This window comes from Chenopodium quinoa, unplaced genomic scaffold (genome assembly GCF_001683475.1).
Source record: "Chenopodium quinoa cultivar QQ74 unplaced genomic scaffold, ASM168347v1, whole genome shotgun sequence".
Taxonomy (NCBI): Eukaryota; Viridiplantae; Streptophyta; class Magnoliopsida; order Caryophyllales; family Amaranthaceae; genus Chenopodium; species Chenopodium quinoa.
The window spans coordinates 2,558,681-2,578,776 of NW_018743021.1; positions in this window are offsets into that span (position 1 = coordinate 2,558,681).

Consider the following 20,096-nt stretch of genomic DNA (forward strand, 5'->3'; position numbering starts at 1 on the left):
ACAATGACAAAGTCAAGAATTTAAGTAAAATAGTTGATGGAATTTGAAAATTGTAATTGACATCTAAATACTCACGGAAATTAAAGAGTCTTTTTACCAAGATTTTATATAAACTAATAAAAAAAATACTAATAGATCAGGGGGGTGGGATTGAATCCAAAAAGAAATAAAACACAAATTAGTACTCCGTATAATACTAATATTGGTATTTATATTATTAAAAAATTGCAAGTTTGATTACAAACTAAGTCCATTAATTAAACGTCCTAGTACAATGCAATGGTGAACAGAATTAGATGAAGAGTGACATTATACTGTCAATTAAGAATTTGACTCGAAATTATAAAAGCCTCATATGCATTTATCTACACTCTAATTGACTAAAAATGAATAAAAAAAACAAAAAATTATAAGAGTTGACTAATAACAAGTAATAGAGTAGCAAATCACACAGTAGTATCGTGGTATGGAGCACTTTCACCAAGATTTTATATAAACTATAAAAAAAAATCAGAAATTGCAAAAATTGAAATAACATCAACAGTTCATAACAAAGGCTGAAGAAACATTACGAGGGAGAAGAATAGAATTACTTGACAAATGCATGCCGAGATTAGGGTTAGGGTTTTTTAGGGTTACGTTTTAGATTAATGAAAAGAGAGATTAATATTGAAAAAAACTAACAAATTACCTCAATTGAATCTTAAAATTAAAGATGTTGAATAATGTTGTCCCCAAATTACAATTGCTTCAAGATTTAAATGTGATGAATGAAAATAACGAAGGACGTAGGTAGAATGGGAGAGCGAGAACGATAGAAACTAAAAAAAAAAAAACCTACGTGAGAAATATAAAAGGAATTAGGTGTTTTCCTATATATATATAATTTAGTAATACATAGCAGTACATAACATTTATGGTATATAGCGCTATTTGTCATGTACTGTAGACTCTCCCATCACCGAGACTATATTTTGTACCACTGAGAGTGTATTTTGTACCACTGAAACTCCAGTGATATTTTTTGATAATTCAATAAGACAACTTTAAAGTGACGCCTGAAATACCTATATTACCCTTGTGAGACATGATTTTATTGTCTCTCAACCCTCCCTTTATATAACCTCCAATTTCACTTAATCAAAATTTAATGTAGTATGTAGTATGGAGTACAAGATGTCGGGCAAATCTCTATTACTTCCCCTAACCAACGATGACAGAATAAAGCCAATGGCTTAGGTAGTAATCCTAATATTGTTGATCTATAACTAATGGAGTACTAAAGCGAAATCAAAAAGGTATTGAACGAGCCCTAATATTTTTTAAATAAGTGAGCAACAATTGTAACATTTCTACAATAATAAGTGAGTAACAATTTGTAAAACAAAAGATGTTAAGGGGTGCAATTTGTTAAATATAAGAACATTAATTACTAAAGATGGAAAATAGGATGATTTTTGTTTTAATAGAGAAAAAGGATGATATGATGATAGAGTAACATTTATTTTTCAAAATTTTAATTAACATTATTTTAAAAAATAATACTCGTATAAACACACAAAATATCCTTATCCAATTATGTTATCTGTACACGTTGCAACAGTGTCCAGTAACATAATTCTGCCACATGGACACGAGTCTCAAATTTAAATTTTTATATTTTTATTTTTTAATTTTGTTTTGTAGTCGGTCTAAATATAGGATGGCCACATGTATAAAAAAAAAAGTTAAAAACAACCAACGACCAACAACACTTTAACATTTGGCAATAATTTAAGTACGGTTGACTTTTGTTTCCTAAATTTTTTTTCAACGGCTGCTTCATTTTCACTGAATGGTTACAGCTAGGGGTGTACACCGGTCCAAAACCGGACCGGACCTGGACCGAACCTGTTTGGACCGGGGACCTGAATTAGGTAATTTTAAGGACCGGGGATCGGACCTGATTTAACAGGTCCGGTTCCGGGCCAGACCTGAAAAATCAGGTTCGGTCCGGGTTTAGACCTGAATGGACCTGTTTTGTATATATATATTGATTATCGAGAGTAACTCAAAACTAAAAAATATAATCTGTACACAGAACTTACATTTCAATTATGTACAAATGAAGACTAGTGCCTTTAGTGGTATACTGATATTCAACCACAAAAGCCCACTAATATTTCACTTATGCACTCTTAATTTCATCATATTCCGAGAACTAAGAATACAAAAGGCAAAACACGATCCACAGGCAAAACACGATCCACACAAGTGGTCTGAATTTGCAGACAAGTCGAGAATTCACGACTTTAAAAAGAAGATCAGAATATTGAATACACAAATTAACAAAAAAAAAATAGATCTAATATACAAATTGAACATAACATATCTATAATAAAAATTGAATAATACAAATTCAAAAACAGAAAAATTAAAATCCGAAAAAAAAAATTCTGGAAATTGACGAATGAATGAATAAGAAATCAAAATCTGGAAATTGACGAACGAATGAACAAAAAATAAAAATCTGAAATTAAAAAATAAAAACCACCCATCACAATGGTTTTCTTGGGTCCGAGATGAAGGAGAAGGAGAGGTTGTTGCGGTGGTTTTCTTGCGACACTAAATGGTGGTAACGGGCTAACGGCTGCTGTGGTTGACGCCAAATTGCCGGAAGTTGCAATAATGGCTGCTGGTCTACTCCGGTGGTTTTCTTGTGGTGGTTGTCGGTGTTGGGCAAGGAGAGGAAATTAGTTCTAGGGTTTGAGAAGAGAGAGGAGAGGAGAGAATTTGAGATACAACCATCAGAAACTCTGATATAGGATATTAGTTATAGGGTTTTGCTGAGTTGCTATTATATATATATATAAAAAAAAATTATTAATTCAGGGTTTCAGGTCCAGACCGGGGTTTTCCGGGTTTTACCCGGACCGGACCGGAAAACCGGAATCGCTTATTTTCAAGGACCGGGACCGGACCTGAATCAGCAGGTCTGGTCCAGGTCCGGTCCGATTCAGATCGGTTCAGGTCGGATTTCAGGTCCGGTCTATTTTTTGTACACCCCTAGTTACAGCTCGTAGAGGCCACCTTGCACACCTTTAGCTACTTTAATCATATTCTATAGTCTTATTTAATTATTTTTATTTTTGTATTATTTCTTTTGTAATTTGTAAAAGAGCAAGCATTTTTCACATTAATGGATTGAATAATTTATGATACTTTCCCTTAACAAAAAAAAAAAAAAAAGAAAAGAAAAGAAAAGGAAAGAGCATTTATATACAATATTGCAGCATATGCCTAAATTTTCTTAAAACCAACCTCCATTTTGGGCCTATTTTGATTTATTGAACTGAATTGATTGGGATTGAATCGAACTGCCTAAACTGATGAGCTGAAATGAATTGTTTAAGAGAGAATGATATTAGGAACTGAACTGAAATTAAGCTAAATAGAACAAACCCTTTGTGAAAATTTGTCAATTTGGAGGTGGGGATTCCTTTATGATACCCTTCACCGAAGGTTCTAATGGCGGATTTAGGCCAAAAATTTAAGTGGTCAAAGTCTAATTACTTTAATTCCTTAATCTTTGTGAGGATAAGTTTGGGGTTGCCCTAGCCAGCTTCCCCCCACCCAAAAAAAAAAAAATGTATAAGGCCATGTATATTGTTGTACAATTCAACTTCATATATGTATAAGAGACAACTACGAATATTTTACTATACATAAAGTCTGCATTGAATCCTTTACAACTAATAAATTGGATATTAAATATTGTAAGAACCTTTTTTTGAGCTGTTTTTCTCTACCTTGCTGAAATCTGCTCTGCTGACCGCTGTTATGCTCTGTTCACAAGGAACAAGGCCTAAAACTTGCATCACTAATATAAACTAATTTAATTTGGAAGCATATAAGTTTATAAACCAAGGGGGTTAATTTTAAAGGAAATAAATTAATTAAGGAGAAAAGGCTTTATAATGGTCACAATAGCCATTATATATATGGGCCTCACTATTGGGAGCATGACCGACCGAAATTAAAGTTAGAGGTGGTGAAATTTAATTTTATGTATTTTTATGCATGGGGTAGTATTAAAAAAATAAAAAATAAAAAATAAAAAAAAAGGTAGTGTTTTGAAGGGTTGAAGAATGCAATTAGGGCAGAGCATGTTTTTCAATACGCTGCAGAGCAGAACAGGGCCTTAGTCCTTATTAAATATTGAGATAATATGTCATAACCCTAACAGCCCAAATGAGGACGTGTTCTCTTCACCTGAAACAAGTAGATTTGGTCTGAATTTTTTATGGTGTGATCTGAAATTTAATTTTCTGATCTAGTCTGATCTGATTTAACAATTTGACTAAACTTTGACCGCATTTTAATATAGTCTATAAAGAAAAATATTATTAAATTGGATCTTGTTAGATTCGTCTCATTATACGGAGTAAACTTTTTAAATATGTAATTTTTATAAAAAAAATTTAATATGTAATTAACGATATTTAGCAATAGGTAAATGATAATCAAAAGTTCCGATCTAGTCTAATTTGAATCTTTCTGACCTGATCTGAATCATTGAGGAATAAGTAATAAGTATCTAAAATAAGTTGAAGAAAACAAGTCTTGAGAAAGATGAGAGTTTAATTCACAAACAAGGTCAAAAGAAATTCCATACTAAAATCAATTGGTGATAGTAAGAGTAATCCTCTACTTTATAAAGGGAGTCATCTAGATTTTGAGATAATAAGGATTGTATGACAAATCATGCATCCATTGCCCAATGCCCATAAATATATTAGTAGTTTAATATAACTCATAAAACTGCATTAATCATTATGCTATGTGTAATTATAAGAAACGTGGTAAACAAGCATTTTTTTCCCTTGGTTGAAATTATCTTTCAAGTAGCTTTCATCATATACAATGAGAAATACCGAATACGTACTAAACCGTTGACCTAGGTACAAGAAGGAGCACATTGTATGTCAATACTTAAAACAGGAAAAATGTTGAATTTTTGAAATAACTAGAAATGGAAAAAATTAAATAATAGAATGGAACAGTTGCGTTAGTTCAAATTCAATGTTTTGTGAACAATAATTATTATGTCTTAATCATAAAATAAAAGTATATTATACAAGTCCCAAGAATTGGTCTAAATTTAGCTTATAGTATTAGCTAAAGACTTTAGAGTTTAAAGGTAGAGAATATTCTGATAATTATATAAAGATCCCTCTACTTCACGAGGGCTGCCTGTTCGTGGTAGCAATCTTTCAATAAATTGGAAAAGAAATTCAAAAGAATTGTCAAAGTTGTAATTGATTCCCATGTTCTTTTCTTTTCTTTTCTTTTTTAAAAATAAATAAATAAATAAATTAGATTTTGTGTAGGTTGATGGGAGATTTTTCTCATGATACCTTGATGTTGACTAAGCTTGATTCTGTTGGTTTCAAGGAATATAGTCATAATAAAAAAGTAAAAAGGTGTTAATATAAAGGAGAGTTGATTTTCAATATCACAAATTATTGGACGAGTAGTGCGTTTTATTGTGAGCTAATTTGCTCAAAAACTTATATATATATATATGTCTAATAACTTGTAAGAAATTGTCAAAAAATTTAAATGAAATACCAAAAATATATATCTAATTTCAAAGTCGAGTTATTTAAAAAATTATTTAAAAAGTTCAATAACTTATACATACAAGTTCAGGACTCAACTCATATAATACCTTTGCTTGTGCTCGATGGAGTACGTATACCAAGTTACCAACCTTTAATTAGTGGATTGGTAAGAGGTGCACTTGTGCATACCAACCTTAAGGCTGTGGGTTCTATCTCAAAGTGCTTTTATTACTATCCCGGAGACCCGGACTAAGTTAACCTGTGTGAATTTGAATTCGGTGGTATAACAATTCTTCTTACCTTTAAAAAAAGTAAGAGATTCTTGCCACCTAAAATCTCAATATCGATCACTATTTGAAAGTAAATTAGTATAGATAGAATAATAATATAATTAAACAAAAGTACAGAAAATCAATGAAATTAAATTTGATTTCTACAAACGTGTGAGAGTATAAGAGATGTAAGGGGATCATCTACTTCTAAACGAACATATGTAGAGAGTAGTTCTTGAACTTGGTGATGAGCTCTCCCCTATTATTTCTACCAAATAGACGTGGACATTATTTTGTTTACATCAAATATTCTACTCCCTCCGTCCTTTTACTAGTATAATAAAGAGAAATATGCCCCACTAATTTAGGAATGGATGAATAGAATATATTTGGCTAAAGTTATTCGATTATTAGGAAAACATTTGCAAATCATGAGACTTTTTAATATCCAATGAGACTTGGGAATTTAGTTCCCACATCTTGTGGACATTAAAAGCTTTTATGATTTTGAAATTTCTACGCTTTCACTTTCATGATCAACCAAATAAATTAAACCTTTTCACTTTCAAATTCACATGAAATTATTCAATTATTATTTTTTATGTACAATAAAATAACACCTTAATTTCAAGGAAACTTATAACATAATAGTGATAGATAATAGGTTAATATTATCTTGTTAATATTATTAACCTATTATCTATTAACAATGATAATATTAACCTATTATCCATCAAATAGTACTGTAAGTATGTATTACGAATCGCATATTAATTTTATAACTTTTAATGATAACCATTCAAAACCTTTGTAGGAGAAGCATTCACAGACCCGTAGTCTAATGCCTAATCCTAGTCGTAAATTAATGCATAAACCATGTGAAAAAATTTTATACCATAGATTGGATCCTTAAGTTGATGGCATAATTAAGTACCTAACATGTGGAAGGCTGTGATTAATTTTTCTTTTATCTCTTCGCGAACTTTCTTTGCTGAGTGCAAACTACTGCTAATTGATAACAACTTTTCATGGATGTCGATACTTCTCTTGTTTTCTTTCAACTTCCATTTCAATTATTTGATTAGACACATGTTGGAAAAAAATGGGACTCGAATTCTCCTACATTTATTCCATAATTCATGGGGTTGTTTTTTTTTTTTTTTTAAAGAAAAACTAAGGGTTCGTTTGGTATTGCTGTGGTTTTCTGTTTTTTAAAAGTATATGATATATGTCCCATAATGAATAAAAAATTATATAAACTTATTAAAATCATAATAATTTTGAAAACTGACAACAGAAAAGTAAAAACATCTTTTTCTTGTTTCATGTTTCACTACAAGAAATTAGCTATTTTGCGACAGCCAAAATTTGTCACAAAAATAGCAAAAGTCGTCGTAAAAAATAGTTGCGACAGTCAACTGTCGTAAATTGTTTGTCGCAGTCAGCGTTGTCTCGTAAAAAATTTTTTTTGCGACAGTTTGACTGTCGTAAAAAATTATTATGACGGTTTTACTAATTTAAAAAAAAAAGGAAACTAAAAACCAAAAATGATGTCAAACAAGCCCTACAAGGTTGATTAGTTTAGTAGGGTTTTTTTTTAAAAAAAAAGATTGATTAGTTGTTATAATATCCACACGTACATAATTAGGGTTGCAAAAGATCAGGGCCAAGCCGAGTTTTAATTTGTTCGAGCTAAGCTTGATAAAAGTTATTCGTGTTTGAACTATCTCGAGCTTTTAAAAATCATGTTCGAGTTGAGCTCGTTAAAAATTTGACTTATTCGAGCTTTGTTCACGAACATACTCGTTTGCATTTAGAGTTTAAGTTCGAATTTGAACTAGTCTAAATCGGGCTTAATTAAATAAAAGAGCCCAAATTTATCATTAAAAATATGGTTTCTTTCAAATTTTAATGCATTCATTTAATTTTATATAAGATATTTATATTCTTTCTATAGAAAAGATAATGACGAAGTTTTCATGCGTTAACATGATGAAATATTTAGTACTTTTTACAAATATGTATGAATAAAAGATTTACAAATTCCATGTTATAAATGGAATTAAACGAGTCGTTCATCAACGCTACCGAGTCGAAAATGATGTTGTTCGAGCTTTGTTCATCTATTTGACGAGCTTAAGATTTTTGTTCAAGCTTGTTTGTTAGCTTAACAAATGAGATTCGGCCAAATTTTGACCGAACTTGTTTGCGAGTAGTTCATGAAATGTATCAACTCATTTACACCCCTATACATAATATACATGTGTTAGGATAAAGTCAGTTAAGTTTAATTTCAGTAATAAATTAAGTTCAAAGTAATAAATTAAGTTAAAAGTTCAAAAAATCTTATAAGTTAGATTATTATTATTTTGACGCAAAAAATCTTGTAAGTTAGGTTTATTACCAATAGATCAAAGGCTATGGGGTGATTTTTTTTACATATTGCCAGATGCACCGTGCACTCAAGGTTATTTATTCATTTGATGATTAAATAAGCCGTAATTATTAAAAAATGAGCAAAAAATTTCCTTGAATACACCATATACCCGATTGGCCGATTGTATATTACATTCTCTCGCTATGAGGTACCAAGCTTCTATTTACCGCTATTATAATTTCGCCATTTTATTAATAGTGAGGGAGTAAAGCATATTCGCATTTTAAAGTATTTCGTAGTACTTTTTAATTTCGGGTGAGAATTGTTAGGTGCTTCTACTTCAGCTGTTTTCCATCGTTTTCGCCGTTGTTTGGTCTAACTTTGCACGCCGATAGAAAGACCAAATCCTAATCACAATTAGACAAGTTCATGTGATTAACGTTGTTTAACTAATATTCTAATGAAATTTTAAACAAAATTATACGGAATAGTACAATAATACCCGTTTATTGTAATGATACTTCAATTCATTAACACAACTATGAAATGTGATAACTAATAAATTAATGTGAACTCTCTTTGATCACTTTGCTTGTAGATTAATGGTTACTTTATTCTTTTTGTCTGTTGGATGCCGCCCTTCTTTATCAAACTATTTTATTACATAATTGGTTTGGTAGATTTTTGTTAAAGATAGAGTTTGTTATACATTTGCTCTCAAATTTGGGGGAATATGAAATTATCATTAATAAATACTTAAATAATTTTATGATAAATAATTTATGATATCTACAATAATTAACAATAAGTCTTTATTGACGACAATCTTAGACAACAAACGTTTAACTATAATGTACTCTAACCATGAAGTCTACTAGTATGACATAAATATCTTTATTTTTTGCGAGCTAGGGAACCCTAAAATCAAGGAAATTCAATGTCAAAGTTTACGTTAGAGAGATTCAAGACTAATATAGAAGGTTTTGTGTAGAACAGACTCACGTGAGTCTAGTTTACCCAGTACCACTATCTATCCCCCTGTCGGCGGTCGGCGATCCTCCCTCACCTATCCCCCGACGCTAGCGACCCTCCCCCACACAACTTTCTGTCAACATTTAAAGAGCGTTGCCGATCAACTAGCTAATGTCGATCATCCGATTACCGATGATCAAAATTTTGTTCTCAAACTAGTTGTGGGACTTTGCAAGACAGAATTTGACACTGTAGCGTCCATGCTCGCTCAAATAGAGCCTCTACCATCGTTTCAGATGGCTCGGTCTCGACTCCTTCTCCAAGAAATTCGCCTCAATAATGACTCTAACATAAGCAGCTCTTCGATTATACTCAACAAGAACATGCTGATTCCACAACACACCCCCGACAATCATCCGGTGGCAGGGGTAAAGTGAAGGGATACAATGAAATATATATCAGTCAGGAATTGTAACACCCTAGAAATTCCTTTCTTTTAAAATACCTGTTTTGCCCTGTTTAAAAATTTAAATAGGAATATCTAAGATATTACCGCCACCGTGAAAACGGCTAAGGCAACCATCAAAGACATACAGCGGAAGACTAATTTCAAAACCATTCAAAACAAGTCAACTTGAAAAATCAACCAACGAAAGTAAAGTCAAAACCAAAATCAAACGAAGTAAAATAAAACCATCCTACAACTTGGAACCATTGTAGGCCCTTATTAAAACCAAACCGACTTTAAAACTTTTGCGCTAGTCATGCATGATAATAATATCATAAATAATTAAAGCGTTAAACCCATCATATACTTATAGAAACTAGCATGATTCGCTCTTCACCCATGCCCATTCATGAATATGCTTCATCACCTGAAAACCTCCTCTCTACTTGTCCCCACTACTCGCCATTAGAAAATGGGTCGTCGTAGGGCCAAAGTAAAGACATGGCCAAACACATAAACACACACAATCAGCAAAGCTGAGTACATAAGCGTAATTAAATACACTAACATGCTTTCACCTATCAACACACACTTACCTCATTACACTTGTTCTCAAGCACACACACCAATCAACAAGACACAATGACTAGACACTAATTAATTCATTTAGCGTTGATTACACATCGAACGGGTTTCCTCCTCCTAACCTCCCCCAAATAAATTGAGGTTAACTGACACGGGAGCTAACCGTGCCAGCGACAAAACCACTCAAAGGTGGCGGAATTCCTGTGCATAATAATAAATAAAAAGGAATGTACAGCGTCCTGTACTCCATTAGAAGTTATGGTTAAATATAAAACCCCATAACTCCCCCCATTGTTCATACTCAAGGTATATACGTTCCAAGAGTTTTGGTGCGTAATCTCTTTCACTTTACGTTATTTACCTTTTATTGGACTTGGTGATGACTCTTAAAGCATCAGAAAACAATCAACAATAATTATTCAATCAACCAAACATACCAAATTAATTCTGAACACTTAGTGACCACATATTATTTAATGTTGAACCCTTTTTTTTAATTCTACCTCAGTGTCAAAGACACCTTAAACGCATAATGCGCCAAAAATCCTATCCCTCGGTGTTAAAAACACCTTAAGTGCACAAAGGCACCAACAAACAATTTATTCCTTGTGTACATAGACACTTATATAGCTCATTCCTCATGCTTAAAGCATCAATAAAAATTATTTGAACCATAATAAAATTCCTTTTCAATATTCCAAACATAATTAAACATGTAGTTTAATTAATCATGCCTTCTAACATGCCATAAATAAAAATGTGGTTCAAACACAACATGCCCAAAATATAATTTTTCAATCCATAACCATCACAAATAATTCGTGCTTCACAATTCAATCACAAACACCATAAATTCACAATTCCATACATAAACCTTAGCATGATACTACTTGTAATTGATTGAAATCCAACCTAGCATGATTCCACATCATCAAAATATGCTAAGTACGCGTACGTACCTCAAATAAACTCTTAAAATAATCGAATACTCTACAACAATTCTCGAACCAAGTCACCTACATAAAGGGACAATAATACTATATTAATTACCCTTGTATACACAATTTCCAGCAACCTAAACTCACTTTAAATAACTTATAATAATCTGAAAATTATTTAAAAACCCCTAATTAAACTCCTTTTTAATGGATAATCACACCCTTTTATTAAAAATCACAATTATACTACTTTAAATAAAATTCCAACATTTTAAACTAATAAAAAATCCTTTAAAACTTCATCAAAATACAACTTTATACTTAAATTATCCATATAAACATTAAAATATCTCTTACCCCTTTTAAACTCAAAAATAAAATTTAAAGCATAAAAAAAAACTTCGTTAAAAATCAAAAACTGCTCGAAAATCGTATTTAGAGGCTGAATTTGGCCATGAAAGGATGGTGCTCACTACAAAAGGTAGTGAGTCTTTCTTAAAACGTTGTTTCCACTCGAAAAACACTACTTTTTTTTAATCAAAATCGGAGGAGTTTAGAACCTGATCGGGATTAAAACTGGATTAATATTAACGAACAGAAATCTAATAATTAAAACATGAATTTACGTGTTCAAAATAATTTGGAATTAAGTTAAACTAATAAGTAGTTATAATCACCAAAATTTCAAAACATCATTACTATAAAAGCCCTAAATCAATTATTCATAAAAACCCTAAAATCATGATTTTCAATAATTAAATACCCTAGGTTATAAAATTTACAAAATCTGAAAATTATCAAGTTTAATCATTAAAATACAATTTGATACTAATTAAATTAATTTCAAACAATAAAATCAAAGCCCATAAATCAATAATTATAATTACACAAATTAATAAAACAAAGGAGAGATAAAATAAGACTAACCTTTTTGTAAGGGAAATTTTTGGGGATTCATGGGGTATTTATAGAGTAGAAAGTCTAGGGTTAAATTTGGGCTTATAAAAATGTGGGCTTGAGTTATGGGATAGGGCTTAAGTTATGGGTTTTGGAATGGGTTATTCCAATAAGAGTATGTAGGAATAATTTACATTGCCCAATAATTAATAAACGTTTGGCCCAAAACATATTTTTACTTTTATAAAACTTTATATTTAAAATACTTTAACCCTTTAAAATATTTAATTAAAATACTTGAGCCCTTGACAATACATTTTATTAATACTTAAATATTTTATAAAAATACATAAAAATACGGGGTATTACAGGAATTATATCTTTTCAATCTGGACTTAGAATATTCTCAGTCAGAAATAGATAAATTTCAGTCATGAATAAGCTTAATTTAGTCAGAAATTAAATTATTTTTGTTAGGAAGTAGAATATTTAAGTCAGGAGGAATTATGAAATTTTAGTCAGGAATAAGATTATTTCAGTCAAAAGTTAAATTATTTTTGTTCGAAATAAGCATATTTCTGTCAGGAATTATAATTTTTCAATCAGGAATTATATTATCTTTGTCAGGAATTACAAAATAAAATTCCTGATAAAAGTAGTCTAATTCTTGATATTGTCTTATTCATGATAAAAATAGTCTTGTTCCTGATAAAAATAGTCTAATTCCTTAATATAATATTGCAATTTCTGACTATAATATATTAATTCCTGACTATAATATTTTATTTCTGACAATTGAACGCATATCTTTCCAGATTAATATGACAAGTTCTCACTATCACCTTACTCTCCAATCCTTGTTCTCAACGGACAATCACTTCCACTACCCCTATAAGTCTACCACACAACTAGTTGCCACTAAAGACCATCTAAACCGTTATCTTCTTAGTATTTTGTTGGATCATACTAGTACAATAATTGTAGATTAATCAACCACAATATCGTTAGTCAAATTTTTGTTGGAAAAAATTGATTTTTGCCTCACCAAAGGGTGATCAAAATTCTTTGTTTCTTCCCATATGGTGCAACATTAACACTGCAACATAATCAATTTTTGATGGTGGGAAATAAAAATCAATCTTCATCTCGGAAAAAAAATTCAACCATACTCCTTCTGTGCTTTAATAAATGTTACATTTTGACATTTTCACTATTCACATAATGGTTTTGACTTGAATAGTTTTCCAATATATAAAAAGCAAAATAATACAGTAAATTGTTGGATCTATTATAATGTGTATTTTCATACGAAGTACTCCCTCCGTCCCTTAATATAATGTCTCTTTCGAGCATTTATTACTCACATAATAAAGAGCAAGAGACATTGTATTAAGGGACGGAGGGAATATATAATACAAGTATCAATTTTCATGAAATTATTCTACCATATAAATAGATGAATTAGTGGTCAAAGTCAGGGGAGAAACCAGGATTTTCAAGTCCCGGGGGCCGGACTTATTAGACAAAAGATTGATGGAAAAAATTTAAGAACTACAATTCTCAAATTAAGTAGAGTATAACCCTAAAATTTGATCCTAAAGGTCCATTCAATAAATTAAAAATTACCCAAAATTATTAAGTAAATAAACATATTAAGCAAGTAAACAATTAATTACCCCCCTTCAAAAAAAGTAAACAACTAAGAATTTTAAAAAATACCTGATTTGGTTTGCTAGAAACCCACGTTGAATAAGAAGTTTTAATTAAAAAATATGTAGGAGATGGGATTCGAACCCAGCCTACTTGGAAAAAAAAAAAATTATCCAACCAACATGACATGGTATATTTATTTTGTTATAATTGTGTCTTGAACATTATATATACTAATTTTAAGGGGGGCCATAAACTATAATATATGGGCAGCAAATCTGGGTCGGGGAGGCCGGGCCTCCACCGGCCCCCCCTTCCCTTCGCCCTTGGTCAAAGTCGTGCCTTGCGCAAATTATAACATGCACCCTTGTGCATGTATTTTAGTGTGAACCATTAATTAAACGATGCGTTTAATTGGGTAATTCACAAAACTTCAATGTTCTTCTGTTCCTTTTCTATTTTGTGCTCTTCCAAGCTCTTCTATTTCCTTATTTAAATCTGTCCAATTTTCTAATTCTTTGTCTTCTCTTCTTCTTAAACTTTCCTCCACTTTCTCTCTCCTCAATTTTTTTCTCTCCTCTATTTTTTTTCTCTCTGCTTTGATTGAATTCTTTCATCACTTTGTAACTCAATAAGTTGATCACTCTACTTGTATGAATTCGTTCATCGCCATTAAAATACTGAGCACTATGGAAGACATTCTTATACATACTTGACGAGATCGGCAATGTATGTCTGATTTTTTTTTTATTTTTTATTACAATTGATATTAATTTCTAATTAGGTCATATGTTCTTAATGCATTTTAATGATTTTGCAATTGAAATGGATTTGATTGAGGTTTTGATGATTTGACAATCTAAACTATGTACTCTTTCAATTATTAGTTGTAATTTGGTCTACTTTCTTATAATTCATTTTTACAATCAATTAAGCTTTGATCTAAGGATTGATGAGTTTTGTTTGTTTTTAGTATGATTATGAATGTTCTGTTCATAATTTGGTATTTTGAACATTTTTTGTTAAAATTATTAACATTTTATTTGAAGAAGAAATCTACTCTAACTCTATGAAGAACAAGTCAGAAATATGAGCTTATAAAGAAGACTTTTGAGCTATAATGGTTATTCTTTTTTTTTTTATTTTAATTGCTTTTTTTTCAGTTTCATTTATAATTTAATTGTTGAATTGATGCTTTAATTTGTATTTAATGAATATAATTAGTTTATATCATGTTTTTGAACATTTTGTTCATATAATTCGCACTTTTCATTTTATTTATTATCAAAATTGTTATTAGTAGTATCATATTATGAACATTGTTTCTATTTTTATAAAGAACATTGTTTCTATTTTTATGAACACTTAGGTTACTTTAATGAACCTTTGCGTTTTACATAATTCTCTGAGTATGTATATTTGCTTTTTAAAAAATAATTGTACACGTAATTATGAACATTTTTCCCTGTACTTGAACTTTGTTGTTTTATTTTTGAAATCCAGTAATGGTAATTATGAACTATGTTTGTTTATTGCTGTTAGAACGTATGAAGTTGTTTATAAGGAAAGTCTAAAGGCTGAGCAGCAGTGTCTTCACGTGCATAAGTTTTTGAAGGGTGTTCAGTGGTTTGTGGTTGGGGTTCAGAAGTTGTTGTAGGGGGTTCAGAGGTTTGTGGTAGGGTGTTCAGTGGTTTGTGGTAGGGGTTTAGAAGTTTTTGTATGGGGTTTAGAGGTTTTTGTAGGGTATTCAATGGTTTGTAGTTGTGGTTCAGAGTTTTTTGTAGGGTGTTCAGTGGTTTGTGGTTGGGGTTCAAAAGTTTTTATAGGGATTTTACTGGTTTTTGTAGGGTGTTCAATGGTTTGTGGTTGGGGTTTAGAAGTTTTTATAGGGGGTTCAGAAGTTTTTGTAGGGTATTAGTGGTTCGTGCTTGGGGTTCATAAGTTTTTGTAGAGGGTTCAAAGGTTTTTGAAGGGTGTTCAGTGGTTTGTGGTTGAGATTCAAAAGTATTTTTAGGGTGTTCAGTGGTTTGTGGTTGGGGTTCAAAAGTTTTTGTAGGGGGGTTCAGGTGTTTTGGTAGGGTGTTCAGTGGTTTGTGGTTGGGGTTCAGAGGTTTTTGAAGGTGGTTTAAATGTTTTTGAAGAGTGTTCAGTGGTTTGTAATTGGGGTTTAGAGGTTTTTGAAGGTGGTTAAAATGTTTTTGAAGGGAGTTCAGTGGTTAGTAATTGGGGCTTAGAAGTTTTTGTAGGGGGCTTAGAGGTTTTTGATGTTGGTTTAGTGTTTTCTGGTGGCTTATCAGAAAATTATTTGGGCTTATCAGAAGTTTATAGGGGCTCTTGTGTTGCTTTTAGTGTTTTATCATAAGTTTATGGGGGATGTTCAGAAAATTCTTGAAGTAGTTGGTCTATAATTAAATATTAAACAACAAAAGAAGAAAATACACAAGATCAAAATAAATTATTATTTCATACCAAAATACTTGATAAATTTTTATACAAATTATTACTTCATACAGCACATATATATGGACATAAAAGACAACATATGTGAACATCATACAGGAAATATATGGACAAAAATATGAAGGTAATGAATGTGGAACGATTAACATTAAATTTGCTAATTTTATTGCACAATCCACCAAAATTGGTCAAAAAGCTAAAAAAAAAAACAATTTTTTTATTTTACAAAATACAACAAACTTTATATTAAACTGGATAGAGAAAGTAGAGTTCAATTGTTGAAAATTTTAGAGTTTCTAGTAGTTTAGAAATAGAAAAAAGGGAGAATCAAAATTGTCAATGAGGGAAACAAAAATAATCTTAATTAAAAAAAAAAAGGAAGATGATTAAATAAGAAAAGGTTGTTGAAAGTTTTAATTTAGATTTTCAAAGAAAAAAGATAATATCAAAATTCAATATAGGAAAAAATAAATAAATAAAAAAAAGGGTTGGGCTTCTTACTATTGGGTGTGGGCTTCTTTATGTTGGGCATGGATCCTTCTGAGCTGGGCACATATTGGGCCTGGTGCACCTATTTCTAGGTGCCTTGACATGCGTGTTTAGAGGTGATCAAGGTTGGACCGGCCCAATTTTGGGCTGAAATCGGGTCAGGTCGGGTCTGACCCAAAAATTTTTTTTTTTTTTTTGGGCTGGTTTGGGAATTCGTTTTGATGCATATTTAGTTGTTTTTTTTACCTGGCCTGAAAAGCCCGCACGGCCTGACTTGCGGGGTTGGGCACAAAGATTCTAACCCAAAGCTTGGCCCGCCTCGAGAGTAGGCTTAGTTTATTAGCTTCGGCTTGGCCGGAACCCGGCCTGGACCGCCCAATAATCACCTCTATGCGTGTTTCGTTTAAGTTTAACACTTATAAATACACGGAGGGAGTAATATTTTTTTCTTATGACAAATTATGGTGAGGCATAATAAATTTTAAGGGGATGTTAAGTTCAACAGGAATATGAAAAAAAAAGGAAAAGAAAAAAAGAAGAGCATTTGATATTGGGCCTAGTCTTTAGCCAATTAGTTGGTCCAATCGATAATGCTGTTTTGATGGGCTTGAAGTAGAAAGTTGTCGATGTATCAACATCATCTTGTTACAACAATTTTAATGGCGCATTTCAAAGAAAACACTCCAGATTTGATTTTGAGTTACATGTTATTGATTTTTGAACCATTAGTTTAATCTTTTCATTAATCAATCAAATTAGTATTTTCTGTAGTAAAATTAAGAAAAAATTAGTGTTTTTTTTTTTTTTTTTTTGTGTGTGTGTGTACTAAGAATATGGATTCATACCGCGTATAATCATACTTCTCTTATGTGAGAACATTGTAGTACATATGTAAAATGTAATGACCCCTACCATTTAAACAACATAAATAAGCCAAAGGCAATAAGCATATGATAGGTTTTCGTGGTAACAAACCTACTTTCTATTTTATTATTATTTTTAAATTTTTATAAAGCTATAGTTTAGGGATATAGGCCAAAGGTGATGAACCTGTGGTTTAAACGTTGAGCACCATTATGTAAAATATAATAAAGCTATAACTTGAGCAATTAGACTAATGATAAATCCAAAATAATAAAAATGATGAACAAAAAAGTCAGAGATAATGAACCTAATCTGTATGTAAGAGATAATGAACCTACTATATAATATTGATAAACACATAAGCCAATAGGGTTTTATTTTATTTTATTTTATTTTTATTTTTATTTTTATTTTTATTTTTTTTAATGTGCATACCCTTTAATCACAATGAACTGGGCAAATATACTGAACTTATCTACTGTTTAAACTTTTGGATACCAAAATAGCTAATCATTATGGGTCTTATATTGACTAGATCCAACGGACCAACCACATTTATATTTTGACCCACAAAGCCCATCAAATAAAAATCTTAAGACATGCTCAGGTAGTTCTTATCCAAGCCAATGGCAGAATGACAATTAAATCTCATATTTAAACAAGATTTAAATTGCCACAACTTTTTTTTTTTTTTTTTTTTTTTTTTTTTGGCAAGGCAAAAGGAAACCCTTAGAAAGGATTAAAGGCAGAACCTCTCAGAGGTTAACTCAATCTAGATTCATGTATAAGGGTAAGGGAGTTCCCGCCCTAATGTACCATCTAATGAGATTTGATCTTAAACCTCGTGATTAAGAGATCAGTGTACTCGTGATCATGATATGTAAATCTTTTCAATAGATTAAATCTTATTTGGTAAAATGTCATTATTCTCATAAACAATACACCAACTACAGTTTGAAAGACCATGTTTAGATTGATAGGCCTAAAGATCATACATCACATTCCGTATTTCGTATTATAGATCATAAAAAAAAATGTATTTGAGCCTTAGGAAATCATATGTAAGTAATTAAGTATGAGATACTTGAAATAAGTCATTGCAAATTTGCAATGCAAGAAACAATTTCATCTGCATAGTAACATATATAGTATAATGAGAAACCTTTTTTTTTTTGGTAAGAAGAAGGACCCTGTCGGGTCGGAACCTCTCACAACACGTCCTCCCGATCTGAATTAGCGGGCTAGGTACTTTGAGAGGGGGGAGGTAAGGGAATCTCCACCCTAAGGTGCTTTACTGGGGTTTGATCCCGTACCACTTGACCAAGCTGTACTTGAGAAACAAATTATACCTTACTTCCAAGGATATCAACTAACGATGAATGCCATATACATAAAATTATCATATTTTATAGCGTTATTATATCATCACTAGATCCATTTTCACACATCACACCCACCGCCACTAGTTTTGGTCGAATTTTGAATACTAAAATAGTAATTTGATTTAGACGAAATAGAAGAGGAGAAATATACATTATCACTAAAAAGAATTTAATAGGAAGAGTACATTATTGAATAGAGGGGGGAAAATACTTCGTATTTAAAAACCATAAGATAATTAATGTATAAATTAAAGCGTCATGAAAGTGACATAAACTCTTTAATTGATTGGTTTCAACTCTTGAATTTATGAATGGAATTGAGTAATATAGATTGTACTTCCACAGTAAAACGTTAAAAAACTCAAATTTAGTTTTTAGAAGGGAAAAACAATATCTATAATTTAACAATAAAGTATTAACTAATAAGTATTACGGAGTAATATTTAATAATACCAGGCCAATTGACATACTCCATATTACGGAGTACCGAGTGTAATTTTATCATAAATATTCATGTTGAAACGAGAGATTAGTTGACAATTTGATATTCATGAAAGTAGTAATCAAAGTCAACTATTAATATATAGGTATTGCAAAATTATCAAGGAGCTGCTTGGCCATCAAGGAGACGTTCAATAATTAATGCTTAACAGTTAACATCACATTAGACCATTAGCACATACAATACATTAATTAATTAAGTTGTCATTTTTACGCGATAAAGGTATCATTAACAATCGTATATGTATCCATTTACTACCTCCGTTACATATTAGTTGCAACTTTGGGGATTATTTGTTAGAGATAAAATATTATAAAGCTACAACTAATATGTAATGGAGGTAGTATATATACTATTAACAACACGGTAAGTTAACAACTTACCAATAAGTAAATCCTACCTTGTTAATTAGACTAGGGTGAAGGTTTGTATCTCATAGTTGATATTATTTGTGATTATCAGGGTTCAAACTCTATCGAGAATTCTGCTTTCCTTGCTTCCAAGGGATCTATTGTTTACCCTCTAGTAGAGCACTTTTTCTTGCCTCCTAAGTCTTACCTAAAAAAAAAAAAAAAAAACAAAAACAAAAAACACAGAAGCTACAATTAGGGTTAATAAAATATAAAATGAATGATTGAATGGAGCAACCACCACCTT